Genomic DNA, 17263 nt, shown 5'->3' on the forward strand with positions numbered 1-17263 from the left:
TGCAAAAAGCCAGTGATTAACCACCACAAAATTTTGTTAGAATGTTCTTTATCCAAGACAGCTAAACTGGATAAAGATCTGATGATTTGCTTAGAACCAAGTTTGGATGTTTCTTTTATGAGATAATTGTAATTATAATTATTGGAATCAGCCCTTCCCCCAATGCCGCTACATCGTGTGAATCAGTAATTCTGAAGTAAGGAATAAGGATTTACGAAATCCCCGGTTCTGTGAACATTTTATAGTATGTCCTATTTCTCAAGACTTGAATAATCTTTACAGTTCTTCTCTGAATTCCTTCCAAAATTTCTGCTCTCTGGTTCATCTTTAAATACAGTGCCTAGAATACTACATAGAACTGTATAAAACCGATATATGCTGATAGAGATAAGATGATTTCATAGGTTATATATGCTCTGTTTTTAGTTATCCATTTTGATCCCAGGGTTATGCCTGGTGCTAGTTTGGTCTTTCTTTTTAACCACACAGCATCATGAGTTGATATTAGTTGGAAATCTATATTTTATTTTTTAAATGTAAAATATCATCCTAATTTCACCTCACTTTTAATGTTCTCTAAGTTACAATTCTTTCCTACATGTCCTATGCTGTAAAGAAATGGACAATGAATATGAAAAGGCTTCATAAGCCATCAAGCTTTATGACACACAAGGGTGCACTAATATTATTATGTTTCTTTCTGACCCTAATTCTCAAAATAAAACTGAATCAATTCTCAATATAATCTGAAAAATATAAACATATTATAATTTTTATTTTCATCACTAAAATCTTTGTAAAAATGTTTCCTTCCTTCATGTTCTTTCTTTCAATTACTCAAGAAACATTCATTAAGTTCATACTTTATGTGACAAGTGTTGCAAGAAATACAAAATATGGACACTAGGTCTCTGCTTAAGCTTATTGCCTTTGTTCACCATACAATTCTACAAGGCTCCCTGGTAAGGGCCCTGAGGAGCTCAACTTCTAGCAATGAGTGCTAAGCTTTTTGATGTACTAGTCCACCTCCACAATTTTCTACTTCCTTACCTCCACTTCGGGGCCTCCTCAGTGGACATTGGAATTCTGTCCTTATCTCTCTATAGGACCTGCTGTCCCAAGGTCTTCAGTGGGTCCTATTTGCTTCAAGCAAAAGAGCCTCTTTAGCATAAATCTTTCTTTCTCTTTGGCAACACTGAACAAAACTGCGCACTCTCTTCAGGGAACTCAAGGCTCAGGTAAAAGAATACACAGAGCAATGCTGCTTGTTGGGGACCTAGTATCTCAGCCGTTAGGACCCCTCTCCCTTGGTGCTTTCTCTCTTCATGTCCTCCCTTCTGTCTCCCAAGGTTAATGCCAGTGTAACTCATGCAACTACCAACAAATGTGAAATTGAGAGTAAAATAAAAGGCAGGCTAGGCTACATGTCGATAACCCCACGACTTTTAATTCATAAAAAAGAAGTGGAGTTCCTCAGAAAGTTAAAAATAGAATTATCATTTGACCAGGCAATTCCAGTTCTAGGTATATATCCAAAAGAGTTGAAAACAGTGACTCAAACAGACACTTGTAGACTAGTATAGCAGCATTGCTCACAATATCCAAAGGGGGAAAGCAACCCAAGTGTTCATCAACTGATGAGAGAATAAACAATATGTGATGTATCCATACAATGGAATATTATTCAGTCATAAAAAAGAAGGAAGCATGCATGCTATGACATGGATGAACCTTGAAGACATCATGTTGAGTAAATAAGCCAGACAAATATTGGATGATTTCCCCTATATGAAATACCTAGAATTAACCTAATTCTTAGAGACAGAAAGCAGATTACAAGTACAGGGGCTGGTGGGACAGAAAGGAATGGACAGTTTTTGCTTAATTAGTAAAGAGTTTCTGTTTGGAGTGGTAAAAAACTTTTGGCAACAGCTGGTAGTGATGGTGACACAACAATGTGAATGTAATTGACATCACTGGATGTTACACATTTAAGTGGTTAAAATGGGAAATTTTGTGTTGTGTTATATTACCACAATAAAATTGTTTTAGTAAGTAGAACTACATTTGTGCATATTATTTTTATTTTTCTGTCTCCTTCCTTAGTTTTAACAATAAATCACAATATCAAGTAATATTATTTAAAAATCCCTCAAGAACAGTTCTATTTCTAATATTCTTCTGCTTTGCCAGGTCTAAGTATAAGTCTATTTACCCACTCAGCTCTCTTCACAGGTCAGTGAACATTCAAAGCACAGTAACAGTGGGGAAGTTTGATGATATTCACTCAGGCCTATAAATTAGGATCTATATTTAAGCATTATTAAAAGTAAGTAGGTTAAAGTCCAACTGCAAATTGGCAGCTTCCTGGTTTTATGTTTTCTTGCATGCATTTCTGTATACATCTGTGTTATGTGCAATGCTCAATTAGTAGCTGATGAATCTGAAACAGAGGAATATTCAAAACAAAGGTGACAAACAAACAAGTCTGCAAGTCAGTGGAAATGAATTTGAAAGAAAGAAACATGGATAGAATTTAATACTTGTGAAGTCTGCAGATTGCCCTACAAAATTAACATTCATCCATAGCTTTCATTATAATTCAAAATGATAAAGTATTTAGGAAAGAAATAGCATCTGCTCATGAAAAAGCTAATCTTCAACCCAAAGAAAGAACAACTACACAAATATGCAGGCCAATAGTTATGTTTAGAGACAATATTTGCAATATTCTAGCTATTAATTCTAATTACAGTATGGAGGTATAAGAACATCACTATGGATTATTCACTGTTGACAGTAAATTCATACTGAGGAGTTAACAGCCTGGTGGGAAAGTTTATTCTTTTAAAATGACTTGTACAATAATAACAATTTTCTTAATGACTTTGAAATAGTTGATGCCTTTAAAATGTCATATCAAGTACCCATTAGACCTTTACACAAACCATCCCTCTAAATTTTTGTGCTCTGTCATTTTGTAACTGTTCTTTCTGTTTGGTAGCTGCATTTTAGAAAGGGCACTTTACTGCATGAACAGTTTGGGGAGTGAATAGCTTAGAACATTAAAATCATTTGGAAAATGAAATAGAATGTATCTGGGAATAACTGACCTGTTAGCCTGATTTTAATATCTAACAAAATTCTGGAATTGAAAATCTTGTCATTGGAAAATCAGTTTGAAAATACTCAGAAGATAGAAAAATCATATGAAGCAGTTAAAAAAATGCTTGTTAAAAAATCATGAAACCAAGCCTCAATTTCTAATGAAACTTGTAGAAATGATGGAAAGGAGGTTGAGAAAGTGGTAATACAAATATGATATATAGTCATTGAATGCAAATTTCAGCTGCTTCAGTGCCACATCTTATGGATGATGTAACCAATTACTATTTACAAAGATAATATTTCAAATATTTCAATATTTCAATGGGAATAATCAAGAGTTTCAGTTACGTAACATATTAAACTAGACAGATCTTAAGGTTTCATCTTTCTCTTCCAATTCTATGTTCCCAACTTTGGTAAGAGACCTGTCATCTATAAGTTTTCCTATAAATAATGTATATTACACAATTATGTATAGTAAGTATGTAAATATTATAAATCATCTGGATTTCTATTATATGTAACATTAAACTGCCTCGTGAATTTGCAGATTTTGGGGGCCTGGGCCCAGATAATGTAACTCAGTAAGACCAAGAATCTGCATTTTGAATAAGAAACCCAGATGATCATAAGATGATTAACCAGGTAGGGCATATGAAGTCTACACTTTGAAAAATTATATAGTTAAATGTTTTTTTTCCTTCCTTTATTCTTTGGCCATATTAGGCATTTTAACTGTGAGGGGCAAGAACTTTAAGCTCAAAATTTTGGATATCTGCTCTCTTTCAAAAGCTGATTAAATCCATGGACCTGTCATTAGCAAAATGCTTATGCCCTACATTGAGAACCTCTGCCTGAAATGTTAAGATTGTATATATGTAACAGAAGAAAAATGTTTTAAATAAGCCAGTAACTACACTACCCAGTGAATCTTTAAACCATGCACTTTAATTAATAGTGAAATTATTAAAATGTGCTATCATAAATCATAACAAATGTTCCACAATTCAGGGCCCTATTCTTTTAAACCATTCCTGAGGGTGCACACCTACTGTTGGTGGAAACTTGATTAGGTTATTTCAATTGAGATGTTACCCACCTCATTCAAGGTGGGTCTTAATCCTTTTACTGGAGTCCTTTATAAGAGGATAGGAGACACAGAAGTTAAGAGATGAAATTAAGAGAAGCTCAAGGAAAAGTCTCAGAGAAGCTGAAAGACAAGGACACGCCCACAGAAGCTGAGAGAGGAAAGCACTGAGGCCAGAAGCTGTAAGCAACAAAACCCAGGAGAGAAGGACCGGCAGACATGGCCATGTGCCTTGCTATCTGACAGAGGAGCTCAAGCTTGCTGGTAACTGGTCTTCAGAGATGGTATCGTCCTGTTGATGCCTTAATTGGGACATTCTGACAGCCTTACACTGTAAATTTGTAAGCTAATAAATCTCCATTGTTAAAATCCACTCCATTTCTGGTATACTGCATTCCAGCAGCTTTACCAAACCAAAGCAGGTGGTTTATGGGAATCCTGTATTCTAGTCATGATTCTTCTATAAACCCACAACTTCTCTAATAACAAAAATTAAAAAAAAATAAAATTAACTAGACAGAATTCTTTGGATTTGTTCTCAATGTTTTTATTATCGCACAGTAAAATTTGACATGATTAAAGAACAGATAAATATTGATAGGAATGTTTTAGAAGTGAAGATCCCAGATTTTTCCAATCATACCCAACTTTCCTATTTCTTTTAATTTTCTTTAAAGTTTTTACATCCCAGAATATCACTCCTCAAAGCTTCTATTCTTTAAGCTAGGAAATTACTCCAAAGATTTCTAACTAAAGTATTTCATTTGAAATAATACTGTTTTGCAGAAATACTGATTTTTAAATATTTTCTCCTGAGAGACCTCATGCTTGCTGTACCCTCAGCCTGTAATGCATTGTGAAGATGGCTGGTGCCTTCTCATTCTTTAAGGTTTTGAGAGGATGAAGTATATTGTTCGAGAAGATGAACTGAAAAAAACATGTTTGAGAAGATGAAATGAGAAAATGATTGTGTACAATATAAAAAGTCTTATACATTGTTGATGGGAATATAAATTGGCAAACAACTTTAGAAAAAAGTTTGACCATTATTTTCTCAATTTTCAAGGTGAAAATATGCATACCCCTTTAACCCAGCAATCCTACCCTAGGTATATCCGTAAACATACACAATAGTTATATGATGATACATGTATAAAAAGATTCCTATCAATCAGCACTGCTTGAAATTGCCAAAAAACTAGAAATGAACCAAACACCCATAACTGAAGAATAAATAACTGTGATATATTCATAAATGAAAGATAAATAGCAATGAAAACAAATGAACTATTAATATAAAAAAGTGTAAATGAATCACAAACAGAATATTGAGCAAAAGATGACAGATAAATATACCATATGATTCCATTTCTATAAACCTTTAAAGCTAGTGAAACTAGACTAATCATCCTCAGGATTACATAAAGGTGACTACCAAAAAAAAAACAAAAAAACAAAACAAAACAAAAAAAAACTATTAAAGAGAAGAGAAGAAAAACCAAAACAAGACGCAAGAACCATGGAAGTGGTAACCATTAAGTCAGAACAGTGGGTACTTTGTGGGGGGAGAGGGGTAATTAGAAATGGGTGCACATAGGATTTCTGGCCTGCTTCCAATGTTGTATTTCTTGATCTTGATGTTGATTACATAGGCGTTCACTTGATAATTTAAGCTATACATTTATATTGTATGCTCTTTTCTATATTCCATAATAAAAAAAGGATTTTTGCAAGATTAAGTGAGAAATGTGCTAAATGATTAGTATATTGCCTAACAGTGTTCAAAACATTTGGCTAGTATTATAAAAACAAATCTATGATTACAACTGCCCATGTCATATTATAAGTTTAAATAACCAGATATTGAATATAAGCAAGTACTATAAAATATCATTAATTTAGACTCTACTAAATAGATTCTTATAACATGATATTGGAAGAGCTTAAGACTATCTCTGTAACAATTAAAAAAAAACAAAAACACTGGCCTCCACATAGAAATGTGACATTGTTGACATATGGCCCTGTACAGTGATTATAAAGAATGTACCACCCAGAAGACATCAGGACACAAACATGGTATAGCACAAAGAACGTGGCTTTGAATATTAATGTTCACACTACTAGAAATCTTTTTGAACATCTTTGGCACTAAGAATATGCTTAATAAATGATAGGTTCCTTCATTCAACATTTCCTTTAGTGGCAAATTGCATGCAGTTTCAGAAAGGCTAGCTAGGATTAACACTAGATTGTGTGGTCTGAATAGAAGCAAACTTCTGGGCACTGCTTTATTTAAGCAAATTAAGTCACTGTAACTGATAGCCAGAGGGGTAGGGATCTTTATTTCAGGGTACTGTTAATATACAAGAATTTACTGCTTTGTTTAGAAGCAGCTTATTTATTGATTTAAATAAACCCAGAAGTATACTTCAAAAAGTTAAAGTTCACCAAGTGCTATCTAAATTCTAACAAACTTTTGAACTAAAGTATCAACAGATACTTTGAAGATCAAAACTTCTCATATAGTTTAATAGCATCTACTTAGTACTATAGTAAACCAAAGTATTAAATTAATAGCATGCAAACACAGCCAATTTAACAACTAAAAATGTGGACATTTAAACTTAGCTATCTCAATTTAGATGCCAAAGTAGCTAGGCTTCATATTTTTCAAGTACTAGCCAATTATATCATCCCAAAGCTACCAGCATTTCCTATCCATGCTGTCGGTTGACTGGTATATTCAGTGTAATGCTTCTTCTATACAGACCATTCTTTTAAACAAAGTTTTCATTTTACAAGAATCCAATCCACTCTGGTTAACAATGCTCTATTAATATCCAGTGGTATTAATGCAAAGCTCAACACTCAAGTTCAGATAAAAGTGGATGGTAATACCATGTGACTTTACAATGAACCAAGTCAGATCTGCTGACTGCAGTTAAAAAAAAAACAGTCCTTTACCTAACCCATCATATTCTTTACTAACATTCAAGACTGAGTTACAAAAGGAATATGCTAAAAATGGCATAATTTAGGGATCACTTCAGTATCACAGCTTGCTAATGTCAACAAACTAATTGCTTAAAGACATTCGAATTCAAATTCTCAAAAACTCATACCTTCTTGTATCAATTAACGTGGTGGCCTGTTTTCCTGTATCCCAGAAAAAACATGTTCTTAATCTTAATCCATTCCTATGGGTATGAACCCATTGTAAATAGGACTCTTTGAGGAGGTAGATAAGGTGTGCACAAGGAATCAGGATGAGTCTTAATCCTATTACTTGACGCCTTATAAAGTCATAGAGAGAGAAGCCAGGGGGAAGTAACTAGAAGCTGGAAGTCAACTGAACTCAGAAGAGAAAGAAGATTTTGCCATGGGTATGTCATGTGACCGAAAAGCCAAGGAAACCCCAAAGACTGTGGTCTAGCCAGAAGGTACTGACCCCCAGGAGGGAAGCAAGCCTTCTTGTCTCTAAAACCATAAGCCAATAAATTTCTGTTGATAAGCCACCCCACTGGGGTGGTATCTGTTTTTAAACTAAAACAATTAGTCATACAACCTCTGTAATCTACATTTCAATTGGTTTTACTTAAAAAATGAAGAGAAGAACTAAAAGGTGACAAAGATATAGAGAAATTATTACTAATGGAATAAAAAATGAGGAAAACATTGGAAAAGCAATATACTTTACTCATGAAAATCTGCAATTGGAAGTGGTTAGAACTGTGTGTGGGTTTGTGGCTTTCTGGACTGAAGGTGCTCTGCAACCCTACACAGTCATATCAGAGAAAAAGGTGCCAGAGAACAGAGTTCAGGGAAAAAATAGCAGCTGGAAATGTAAAGGAGAAGACCTGACAGCCAGAGAACCACAAAAGGAAAGAGACACAAAATCTGAATAAAAACTCAAGTCAATCCCTGGCTGACAGCTAAACTAAAATACATGGAACAGATCCCAGGGCAAATGGAGAAAACAAAAACAAAAATAAAACAAAACACAGTGCAGAAAGGAAATACTCTCAATAGCTGCAGCTGCACCTGGGTGAAATCCATGAGTTTGCTGCCTTTTTAACAGAGAGCATTTTCCCACCTAGGGGCAGTTTGGAGGGCTGAAAGTTAAGCCTTACTGGTTTGAAATAGAGAACAGAGCCTACAACCAGGAGAGGAATTGGAAATTAAATGTGAATCTCTTAAAAAAAATGGAACCAGAGCAAGGATAAGCTCCCAAGTCTTAGTGGATCACCAAACTACATAGGTGTAGGGGAGACCCACAGAGAGGACAGGCTAGAAAAGCAGCAGTGGGAAAGCCATAAAAACAGGACTGAGATATCAATTACTACATAACATGTTAGGGGAAGAACCCATTTTGCAGTTTGAGTATAGGCCAAGTTAGCTGCTTTTTAGAACCAGAAAACAACAATCCTCAAAATACAAAAGAACACAAAATCACTACAATATATTATGTTCAATGACCAGTTTTTATGCAAAAATTACTAGACATGCAAAAAACAGGAAAATGTAACCCATATTTAGGGGAAAAAAAGTAATCATTAGAAATTGAATCCAAGTAGGCACAGATACAGAATTTAGGAGGAAAAAAAACTTCAACATAGCTGTAATAAATATGTTAAAAAATTAATGGAGTAGGAGGCTAAGATGGCGGCATGGAGAGGAGTGGAAGACTGTTAGTCCCCCCCGGAACAAGTCATAAATGAGCAAAAAACTAATAAATAACCTGGAATAACTGTGGGGAGACAAACGTGACTGTCCACTCATCATCCACCAACCTGAATTGGGAGGAATGCCTGAGATCACAGCATAAATATTAGAGATATATTAGAGATATATTACTACTCTTTTCTGTAGTAAAGAATATGTTCAAGTGCTGATTGTGGTGATACATGTACAACTTTATGATGACACCATGAACAATTGACTGTACATTGTGGATAAATGTATGGTATGTGAATATAACTCTATAAAATTGTAGGAAAATATATATGGGGTAAAATTGTTGGAGAAAACATGGAGAGAAGGGTGTCCCTATCTACTGTTTATGAGCAGGCATATGGTGTAGGCTTTCTGGAGGTCAGTGTGGTTGTTCCACAAAAACCTAAGCATGTGGGGGCCATAAGGTCCTGCAGCCTCATTATGGGGTATGTCACTGGAAGATCTGAGAGCAGAGACATGAATGGACATTTGCACACTGGTGTTCATGGAGGCAGTATTCACGATTTTTAATGAGTGGATGTGGCCTTAGGTTACATAGACTGAAGAACAGAATGGTGAACCATGGTGTACACATACAATGGAATATTGAGAAAATATGAGAAGTGAAGATGTGAGACACACAACAAGGTGATTGGATCCTGTACACAGCACTTCAAGTGAAGTATGTGAGAAATAAGGCAAACACTATGTCTCACCAATATGGACTAACTACAATGTGTAAACTCAGAATTGAATCTTAGAACACAGTCTAAGAGGGGAACAATTATTGTAATTGTCCCTAGATTGTAAGCTCTTAGAGCAGTCAAATCTATTCCTGAATTGTAATGGCTATCTCCAAACTTTGAGATGTTGATCCCTTAGTGTATAACATGATTCATCTCTGGAACATTGGGTATCTCTATGACACCTGAAACTCAGAGCTAGATCTTGGCAGACATGACTGTCAGTATTAGCACATACAACAACTGTTAAATAATAAAAGCTGAAAAACAGCCCAGACTTCATTTAGTGATATGAATGAAGCAGATCTGGTTAAGAGTAGGGCAAACTCAGTCAAAGGGTAAAGGTCAAAACTGACTGTGTTTTATTACTTCAAATTCCATATGAGACCAAGGGAAGAGATGTCCATTTGATGCAGGATCTTTATTTTCTAAACTGTATAGCTCTTCAGTCAGTTTGTTCAAACACCACAATTACATGGAACTTTGAATAGGAAGTGAGATATGATAGGTTAATATAGGTTAAAGTGAAATAATGACACATCCCCAAATAATTTGGGCATAGAATAAAAATATATTTACAGGGCCCCCTTGAGGAGCCAGGGGAAAATGTGGAAGTTTTGGACTTCCTCACCTGGACTGATGCTGATATTTTCACAAACATTAGGATTGGTGGTTTGATGTGCTGAGACCCTTATAATGGGACTTGCCCTTATGAAACTCATTACTGCAAAGGAGAGGCTAAACTTGCATGTAATTGTGCCTGTGTCCCCTTGAGTACCTCTTTGCTGCTCAGATGTGGCCCTCTCTGTCTCTCTAAGTAAGCTGCCTCAGCAAGTGAACTCACTGCCCTCCTTCCTTACATGGGACCTGACTCCCAAAGGTGTAAATCTTACTGGCAACACAGGATATGACTCCCAGGGTGAATCTGGACCTGGCATCATGGGATTGAGAATATCTTCTTGACCAAAAGGGGGATGCAAAATGAAATGAAATAAAGTTTCAGTGGCTGAGAGATTTCAAATGTAGTCAAGAGTTCACTCTGGTGGACATTCTTTGCACTATATAGATAACACCTCTTAGGTTTTAGTGTATTGGAATAGCTAGAAGTAAACACCTGAAACTATGAAACTTCAACCCAGTAGCCTGGAATCTTGAAGGCAATTGTATAACAACATAGATTACAAGGGGTCACAATGTGATTGTGAAAACCTTGTGGATCACACTCCCTTTATCTATTGTATGGATGAGTGAGTAGAAAAATGGGGACAAAAACTAAATGAAAAATAGAGTGGGATGAGGGATGATTTTGGTGTTCTTTTTTACTTTTATTTTTTATTCTTTTTCTGATTCTTTCTGATGTAAGGAAAATGTTCAAAAATATATTGTGGTGATGAATTCATAACTATGTGATGGTAACCTGAACAGTTGATTGTACACCATGGATGATTGTAAGGTATGTGAATATATTTCAATAAAACTGAATTTAATTTAAAAAACAGATTGGGGTGATGAATGCACAACTATATGATGGTACTGTGAACAGTTGACTTTACACTGTGGTTGATTGTATGGTATGTGAATATATCTCAGTAAAACTGAATTTTACAAAAACAGAAAAAAGATTGGGGTGATGAATGCACAACTATATGATAGTACTGTGAACAATTGATTTTACACAGTGAATGGTTGTATGGTGTGCAAACATATCATGATAAAACTGCATTAAAGAAAAACAGAAAAAAATAGATTGGGGTGATGAATGCACAACCATATGATGGTACTGTGAACAGTTGATTGTACACCATGGATGATATTGTATGATATGTGAATATATCACAATAAAACTGAATTTAAAAAAATTGAAAAGCACAATATCTGTCAATAATGAGCCATATTTCCTATACCTGTTATTGGAAATTTGATTGCATTCTCTTCTAACCCTGATAAAACTAGGTAGAAGTTAATCAATATGTTTGATATTTTCAAATAAAATATTAGTTTCTTTTGTTGTATTTTCCTGTAGTTTGTTTATTTTCTTTATCATTTTTCTAGTCTTTATCTTTATATTTTCCTCCTTCTACTTAGTGGTGTATTACTTTGCTCTCTTTTTCTTTGTCTCTGGAATGGTTGCTCATTGTCTTTAAACCTTTTTTTCAGTTTTTCACATGTACAATTTTAAATCTTTCTTTAAGCCATGATTTATTTTTATTCAAATTTTATATATTGTAATTTAATTATAGTTCAGTTGAAATATATTTAAAATTTCCTTCTGAATTTTTGAATCACAGACTGCACAAATGTATGTATTTTAATGTTTAAAAAGTGGTTGGTGTTGATATCTAACAATTCCGTTTTGTGGAATTAAACATACTTGTCAGAAAAACTACTGTGTAATTATGTCCTTCTAAATTCATGAAAACTCATTTAATGATTTGGTACGTCATCCATCATGGTATATTCTCAAAATACTAAAAACACAATGATAATTTATTCAACACTTCTAGAATTTCTAAATTATCGTGTCTGACAACACCAAAGGATGATGATGAGACTGCTCAAACTGTCTCATGAGTTTGTCATAATGTGAATTATTATAAACTTTGTGCAACTGTCAAGCAGTTTCATATAATAGTAATTATTGTCAAGCCTATGAATCCAAAAGTATGTTTTTCATTATTTACCCAACACGAATAAAAACTTAAATCCAAAGAAACCTGTACAAGAATTTTCATACAGCTTTATTCATAATAACTAAAAATTGGGTATGGCTTGTGTCCATCAAAGGAAAATTGATAAACACAGTGATGTTTATCAAATTTTATATTACTACAATTTTAAAGAACAGAATATTGACATAACAACCTACATGGATGATCTTTAAAACATTTGAGTTTGAAACAAAAGCTTTGAACAATTAATTTACCATCTCATGATACACATTATATCAAGGTTTGGTACAGCACAATTTCTTTGAGGAAAAGAATCATATTTGGATGGAATGATATACAATAAAATAATTATATAAGCAAATAATTCACAGAAGGGAGAACTGTGGTGTACACATATGGCAGCATATTGAAGGAATGAAGTCTTGTGGCATGCAACTTAGGTGAATTAAACTTGAGGACATTATGTTGAGAGAAATAATCCAGAAACAAAACCAAAAATATTGTATGGGTTCACTGATATAAACTAATTATATGAACAAACTGAGAATTGAATTCAAGAGCATAGGTTATCATGGGATAAAAAGTGTGCAGAGATTGAGCAATCCACAATTTTGGAGCATAGAATGTTCAAATAAGTCTTATTGTTAAGGTACCTCTATTGAAATCTCTTACAGAGTCACATCTATTCCTGAGTTTTAAGTGTTATTTCTAATTCTCAAATGCTGTGCTCTTTGTGTATAACCTGGTAGTTCCCTGGAACATTGGGTATGTTTGCGACACCTGAGATTCAGAGTTAGAATTCTGCAGCTCTGAAAGTAAGCATGACTCTCTACAGCAGCTGTTAAAGAATGTGAAAAAGATATGGGACTTCAATTAGAGACATGAATGAAATGGACCTTGTTAGGACTAAGGTAAATCAGAATGCAGGGAAAAGGATGTTGTCTGTGTTTCAAAACTTCAACTACTATGTGAGACCAAATGAAGATATGTTCATTTTATCCAAAATTTAAATGTTTTGTAGAACACTATATAATTTAATCTGTCTGACCAGTTTATTTAAGCAACCTAATTGCATGAAACTTAGAATAGGGAATCCGATCCTATATCTTGTACAGCTTAGTGTTATACTCAAATACATTCCACAGTATTGTGAGCAGAAAATTTAAAATAAAGTATTTGCAAAGTCTCTTGATGGACTGGGGAAAATGTGGAACTATTAAACTTCCCCTCCTGGTGAAGTCCTGATATTCTTTTATGCATTAGGGGCTCCCAATTTAATATGCCAAGACCTCAGTATTGAGACTTGTCCTTATAAAACTAATTTCTGCAATTACTAAGATAGACCTGCTTATAATTATGTCTAAGTGTCATCCCCAGAGAGCCTCTTTGTTGCTTAGATATGGCCCCTCTCTTTATACCAACTCTGCAAATAAACTCAATACCCATTTCACTATGTGGGACATGACTCACAGGGTTCTAAGTCTCCCTGACAACATGGATTATGACTCCCAGGGATGAGCCTGGCCCTTAAAGTGTGGGATTGAGAATGACTTCTTAATGAAACAAGGGAAAAGAAATGAAATAAAGTAAAGTTTCAGTTGCTAAGAGATTTCAAATAATATTGAGTGGTCATTATGTAGGTTACCCTTATGCAAGATTTAGCCAGAATTTGCAGGCTATCACAGAATATCAAGGCCCAACCAACAGTATTTCTGAAAACTCAAGGTTGTGCACTGGGCTTTAAGTGTCTACAAATTTTTTTTAGTAAGTTTATTTTTTCAGAAACTTAAAGCCCCAAGATTGATCCCATGCCAGAAAAGACCTAAAACCCAAAGTTGCCAGCCTCTTCATGAATATAAACCAGTTTCATTACTCTAGCCCATAAGGTTAACACTGCTTTCCAGTGTTACTTTCTCAGACTTGACAAATAGGACCATTGAAATAAATAAAATGCAGGACAGTATATTATTTTGCAGAAAATTTTCAGAACTAAAGACAAAATGGCAACTATATGGAAATTAGAATGAAATAGAAATGTGACTAAGAAACTGAATTAGGATTGTCAATATTTGATAAGAATAAGGAAACATGAAGTGGGAGATGATATTATAAATTAATATTAACTATATATTCTTAAGGAAGATATGATTTTTCATTTAAATTTAAACACAGAAATTTAGAAAACCTACAGTCAATCATAACCAGGAAAACATGCATCAAATTTGAGGAAATAAAGTCAGAAATGTCAGGAAATCCATTCCTGAATGTCCACTTGCCATATCTTATGACACTACATGAATGAAGTGACTAGAAGAAATCCACATCAAAAGATAACTGAAGTGAGGAACTAGCATGAGATGTATACAGAAGCCACAGAATGTAATAGTTCACATTATAAAAGGCAGAAAGGAAGCTGTGGGTAGAAGTTTGCCAGAAAAATGGAACATGACAGTATAAGGTATTTCAATAATTTAGGCATTTTAAAAATAAATTAATGTGCATATAAGTTCCACATACTATACAGAGTGTTATATAAAAATCATATATATATATATATATATATATATATATAATGTGTATATATATATATATATATATATATATCAATAACAAGGTGTATTTATCTAAAGAAAACATGTGGTTTAACATTAGAAAATTGAATATACATGACAAAAGTAGATTTTGAGGAAGCATCATCACAGGAACATGCCTTGTTTGCAGAAATGATTTCTGTCCCTGAAAAGCTATTTCATGATAAAAATGGTTATAGAATATGAAGAAATAAATATTCTAACTCTTAGGAAAAGTAACAATTAAAAGGAAATTATTGTAGGTCAAACGTCATATGACTAAAAATATGCATGATGGAAGCATCCATTCATAGGGAACCAGACAAATAAGACCACTCTCACCTTCTTCATTAGGCAGCACAGTGAAGTAAGAAAAGGAAAAAAAAATATATAAGTGAAAATGAAAAAAAACAGTACTTTCATTAGCAATACATAATTTTGATTGAGGAAGTTTAAGAAAGTACAACCTGTGCAAATGTAGTGAGAATCTCATTTGATACAAGTTTGATAAGTCAATTGGATTCAAAATATTAATAAAGAAATATGGAAAACTTATAAAGTAGAATAAAAATATAGAAAATGAAAATTTAAAGAAACCATTCACAGTAAAATGAAATACAAAATAACAGAGATTTTGAAGATCTGTGAAAAAAGGAAATATTTCTTTGAGAGATATTAAATAACTGAATTAATGGAGAGTTATAAATGGATTAGAAGACTCAAGATTAGTATGATGTTAATTATATTAATTAATGTATTATATGGCAAATGAAGAAAATCCCCCCTACAGATTTTGTCCTGTAGAAATTGACAAGTTGCCCCTAAAATTTATTTGAAATCCAAACAGTATAAACAGTACTAGGGAATGCAAAGTTAAAAGAATTTCCTTAACAGATATCAAGTCTTTCTATAAAATAATAGTAAGTAAACATAGGTGGCAAAAGGGCCAAAATGACAAATAATGAGGCAACAGAATAGAGGGCAAGTTAGGGAGGATTGGATATTTTGATTGGGTTGTTTCCTTGGAGATGTGACCAACCCAATTATGGGTGGGAAAATTTGATTAGAATATGCTCATGGAGATGTAGCCCGGTCCATTCAAGGTGACTCTTCAATAGTTTATTGGTGCACTTTATGAGAGGTTAAAAGACAGAGACATTTTGAAGAGACTCAGAGATGCTTAAAGATAAAAGACTAAGTGACATTTTGGAGACAGACATTGAAACCAGGACCAGGAGGGAAGCTAAGAGATGAAATGCAGAGTTTGCCCCATTCTCCCAGATGCTTACAGATAAATACCCTGGGAGAAACAAGCAATGATGCACAGGAGCTGAGAGAGAGAAGTTGATACAGAAGCCCAGGGATATTTTGGAGAAAGTAATGGAAACCAGAAGCTAAGCTCAAGAGAGGCACAGGAGACTCTGATCATGTGCCTTCCCATGTGACAGAGGAACCCTAGATGCCATTGGCCTTTCTTCAGAAAAAGTATCATCTTTTTAATGCCTTAATTTAGACACTTTTATGGCCTTATAAATGTAAATTTGTAACCTAATAAACCCCATTTATAAAAGCCAATCCACTTCTGATATTTTGCATTTTGGCAGCCTTAGCAAACAATAACCTATGATGTGTTGCATGATTTATTTTTTTTTGATATTATAAAAATGTTGTCCTCATGAATTTGATACCATATGATCATTTTATAGAGTTATTTTTATATGTTGCTGGATATAGTTTGCTAGTACTTTGCTGAGGCTTTCAGTGAGTATGGTGATAAGGTATATTGGTCTACAGTTGCAATTTTTGTTACTTTTTTCTTTCCTTCATCTTGATTTCCTATTTTAATATTGGCTTCATATTTGAATTTTGAAATGTTTTCTCTTATATTTTTGAAGGGATTGTGAAGATATTTTACTTATTTTCTTTAGATATTTGGGAAAATAAACCTGTGAGTTCATATATAACTAGGCATTGAATTAGGGGAATATTTCAATCAGTAATTCAACCTCTAGGGGAAATAAGCACACACACTGTCCAAATCTTTGTTTGTAAATGTATTTCTACAATAAAAGGGACCAGGTTTTCTTGGATAAATGACTATCCAGGGCTGGAATAATTATTTAAAGAAATAATTTTAAAGGTAGCACAGAGAGATCCCATATTCTCTTCACCCAATTTCCCTGGAGTTGGGAGAATGAAAGATGGACATAGTGTATCTTTTAGTTCCAGATAGTAAATAAATGCTTCTAAAACATGAAATGTTTCAAAGGGACCCAGAACCCAACTCTTACAATCTCACAATGATTAAACTGGAAAAATTTGAGTCAAAAATAAAAAAAAAATTGAAGAAATTTATTGTATTATAACCCC

General features: G+C 33.9%; 1 protein-coding gene across 6 annotated transcripts in view; it reads left to right on the top strand.

Annotated features, from left to right (window-relative positions):
• Window positions 1-17263, top strand: part of LOC119507842 (solute carrier family 22 member 4-like) — an 846933-nt gene that overhangs the window by 52643 nt on the left and 777027 nt on the right. The window lies entirely within an intron of this gene.

Source organism: Choloepus didactylus, chromosome 13 (assembly GCF_015220235.1).
Source record: "Choloepus didactylus isolate mChoDid1 chromosome 13, mChoDid1.pri, whole genome shotgun sequence".
Classification (NCBI taxonomy): domain Eukaryota; kingdom Metazoa; phylum Chordata; class Mammalia; order Pilosa; family Megalonychidae; genus Choloepus; species Choloepus didactylus.